The sequence below is a fragment of the Apodemus sylvaticus genome, chromosome 6, assembly GCF_947179515.1.
Source record: "Apodemus sylvaticus chromosome 6, mApoSyl1.1, whole genome shotgun sequence".
Taxonomy (NCBI): Eukaryota; Metazoa; Chordata; class Mammalia; order Rodentia; family Muridae; genus Apodemus; species Apodemus sylvaticus.
In genome coordinates this window covers 90,185,588-90,190,101 of record NC_067477.1, presented here as the reverse complement: position 1 = coordinate 90,190,101, position 4,514 = coordinate 90,185,588, and positions in this window count along the sequence as shown.

Below are 4,514 nucleotides of genomic sequence, written 5' to 3'. Positions count from 1 at the left end.
GATGAAATATTAGGGTTGTTTTGATTTGCATTTCCCTAATGACTAATAAAGTTGAGCATTTTTTAAGATGCTTCTCCGCCATCCGAAGTTCTTCAGGTGAGAATTCTTTGTTTAACTCTGTACCCCATTTTTTAATAGGGTTGTTCGGTTTTCTGGAGTCTAACTTCTTGAGTTCTTTATATATATTGGATATTAGCCCTCTATCTGATGTAGGATTGGTGAAGATCTTTTCCCAATTTGTCGGTTGCCGATTTGTCCTCTTGATGGTGTCCTTTGCCTTACAGAAACTTTGTAATTTTATGAGGTCCCATTTGTCAATTCTTGCTCTTAGAGCATAAGCTATTGGTGTTCTGTTCAGAAACTTTCTCCCTGTACCGATGTCCTCAAGGGTCTTCCCCTCTTATGAGAATTATATTGAGTAATTTAACATCAATATTAATAAGGGAAATTGGTCTGAAGTCCTCTTTCTTTGTTAGGTCTTTGTGTGGTTTTGTTCAGTGAAATTGTGGCTTCATAGAATGAATTGAGTAGTGTTCCTTCTGTTTGTATTTTGTGGAATAGTTTGAAGATTATTGGTATTAGGTCTTCTTTGAAGGTCTGATAGAACTCTGCACTAAACCCATCTGGTCCTGGTCTTTTGTAGTTGGAAGACTTTTAATGACTGCTTCTATTTCTTTAGGAGTTATGGGATTGTTTAGATGGTTTATCTAATCCTGATTTAACTTTGGTACCTGGTATCTGTGTAGACAATTGTCCATTTCATCCAAAATTTCTAGTTTTATTGAGTATAGACTTTGGTAGTAGAATCTGAAGATTGTTTGGATTTCCCCTGTTTCTGTTTTTATCTCTCCCTTTTCATTTCTGATTTTGTTGATTTGGATAATGTCTCGGTGCTCTCTGGTCAGTCTGGCTAAGGGTTTATCTATCTTGTTGATTTTCTCAAAGAAACAGTTCCTGGTTTGGTTCACTCTTTGTATAGATTTTATGTTTCTACTTTGCTGATTTCATCCCACAGTTTGATTGTTTCCTGTCATCTACTCCTCTTGAGTGTATTTGTTTCTTTTTTATTTTTAGAACCTTCAGATGTGCTGTCAAATTGCTAGTGTATGCTATTTCCAGTTTCCTTTTGGAGGCAATCAGAGCTATGAGGTTTCCTCTTAGCACTGCTTTCATTGTGTCTCATAAGTTTGGGTATGTTGTTCCTTCATTTCCATTAAATTCTGAAAAGTCTTAAATTTCTTTTATTATTTCTCCCTTGAGCAAGTTATCATTGAGTAGAATGCTGTTCACCTTTCACATGTATATAAGCTTTCTATTGTTCTATTGTTGTTATTGAAAATCAGCCTTAGTCCATGGTGAGCTGATAGGGATGCATGGGATTATTTCAGTCCTTGTATCTTTTGAGGCCTGTTTTAGGACTGAATATATGCTCAGTTTTGGAGAAGGTACTGTGAGGTGCTAAGGAGAAGGTATATTCTTTTGTTTTAGGATAAAATGTTCTATACATATCTGTTAAATCCGTTTGTTTCATAACTCCTGTTAGTTTCACTGTCTCTGTTTAGTTTCTGTTTCCATGGTCTGTCCATTGATGAGAGTGGAGTGTTGAAGTCTCCCACTATAATTGTGTGAGGTGCAATGTGTGCCTTGAGATTTAGTAAAGTTTCTTTTATGAATGTGGGTGCCCTTGCATTTGTCTTAGATGTTCAGAATTGAGAGTTCTTCTTGGTAGATATTTCCATTGATGAGTATAAAGTGTCCTTCCTTACCTTTTTTGAAAACTTTAGGTTGAAACTTGATTTTATCCGATATTAGAATGGCTACTCTAACTTGTTTCTTGGGACCATTTGCTTGGAAAATTGTTTTCCAGCCTTTTACGCTGAAGTAGTGCCTGTCTTTGACATGGAGGCAGGTGTCCTACATGCATCAACATGTTGGGTCCTGTTCACATATCCAGTCTGTTAGTATATGCCTTTTTATTGGGGAATTAGGTCCATTGATATTAAGAGATATTAAGGAAAAGTGATCATTGCTTTCTGTTATTTTTGTTGTTAGAGAATTATGTTTATTTGTCTATCTTCTTTTTGGTTTGTTAAAAGAAGTTTTTTTTTCTTTTTCAAGGGTGTAGTTTCCCTCCCTGTGTTGAAGTTTTCCATTTATTATCCTTTGAAGGGCTGAATTTGTGGAAAGATATTGTGTAAATTTGTTTTTGTCATGGAATATCTTGGTTTCTCCATCTATTATAATAGAGAGTTTTCCTGGGTATAGTAGCTTGGGCTGACATTTATGTTCTCTTAGGGTCTGTATGACATCTGCCCAGGCTTTTATGGTCTCTGATGAGAAATCTGGTTTAATTCTGATGGGTCAGCCTTTATATTTTACTTGTTTTGATTATTACGTGACAGGAGGAATTTCTTTTCTGGTTCAACCTATTTACAGTTCTGTAGGCTTCTTGTATGTTTATGGATATCACTTTCTTTAGGTTAGGGTAGCACGTGCGCGTGCGCGCGCGCGCGCGCGCGCGCGCACACACACACACACACACACACACATAGTTGAAGGTATTTACTGGCCCTTTAAGATGGGAATCTTTACTCTCTTCTATACCTTTTATCCTTAGGTTTGGTCTTTTCATTGTGTCCTAGATTTCCAGATCTACCCTGCTCATGGAATGGCAGGATTAATTGACATTTGTTGAAAACAATTTACAGATTTATTGAAATCCCCATCAAAATTCCAACTCAATTCTTCATAGAGTTAGAAAGAGCAATTTGCAAATTTTTCTGGAATAACAAAAACCCAGTCAATGAAACATATTCTCAACAGTAAAAGAACTTCTTTCACAATCCCTGACCTTAAGCTGTACTACAGAGCAATTGTGATTAAAAACTGTGTGGTATTGGTACAGAAACAGTCAAGAAGATCAATGTAATAGAATTGAAGACCCAGAAACGAACCCACATACCTATGGTCACTTGATCTTTGACAAAGGAGCTAAAACCATCCAGTGGAAAAAAGACAGTATTTTCAAAAAATGGTGCTGGTTCAACTGGTGGTTAGAATGTAGAAGAATGCAAATCAATCCATTCTTATCTCCTTGTACAAAGCTCAAATCCAAGTGGATTAAGGACCTCCACATAAAACCACATTCACTGACATTAATAGAAGAGAAAGTGGAAAGGGGCCTCAAGCACATGAGCACAGGGGAAAATTTCTTGAACAGAACACCAATAGCTTATTCTATAAGATGAAAAATCTACAAATGGGACCTCATCAAAAAGCTTCGGTAAGGCAAAGGACACTGTCAGTAGGATAACATGGCAACCAACTGACTGGGAAAAGATCTTTTCCAATCCTATATTTTTGAATAGGGCTAATATCCAATATATGCAAAGATCTCAAGAAGTTAGACTTGAGAGAAACAAATAACCCTATTAAAAATGGGGTACAGAGCTAAACAAAGAGTTCTCAGCTGAGGAATACCGAATGGCTGGGAAGCACCTAAGGAAATATTCAACATCCTTACTCATCAGAGAAATGCAAATCAAAAAAACTCTGAGATTCCACCTCACACCAGTCAGAATTGCTGAGATCAAAAACTCAGGTGACAGCAGATTCTGGGGAGGATGTGGAGAAAGGGGAACACTCCTCCATTGTTGGTGGGATTGTAAGTTAGTACAACCACTCTGTAAATCAGTCTTGTGGTTCCTAAGAAAATTGGACAGTACTACCTGAGGACCCACCTATAGCACTCCTTGGCATATACCCAGAAGATGCTCCAACATGTAATAAGGGCACATGTTCCACTATGTTCATAGTAGCCTTATTTATAACAGCCAGAAGCTGGTAAGAACCCAGATGAACCAACTTGTATGCCCAGTCTCCAAGGGACTAAATAGAGGCATGGATACAGAAAATGTGGTACATTTACACAGTGAAATACTATTCAAGCTATTAAAGACAATGAATTCATGAAATTCTTAGGCAAGTGGATGGAACCAGAAAATATCACCCTGAGTGAGGTAATCACAAAAGAATATACATGGTTTGCACTCACTGATAAGTGCATATTAGCCCAGAAGCTAAGAATTCCTAAGATACAATTCACATGAAACTCAAGAAGAAGTAAGACCAAAATGTGGATACTTCAGTCTGTCCTAGAAGGTGGAACAAAATACCCATGGGAAGAGTTGCAGAGGAAAAAGTGTGGGGCAGAGACAGAAGGAAAGTCCATCCAGAGACTGCCCCACTTGGGGATCCATCTCATATACAGTTACTAAACCCAGACACTATTTTGGATGCCAAAAAGTGCTTGCTGACAGGAGCCTGATATTGCTGTCTCCTGAGAGGTTCTGCCAGTGCCTGACAAATACAGAGGTGGATGTTGTCAGCTAACCATTGGACTGAGCATTGGGTCCCTAATAGACTAGCTAGAGAAAAGACTAAAGGGCCTGAAGGGGTTTGCAGCCCCATTGGAGAGACAACAATATGAACCAACCTGTACACCCAGATCTCCC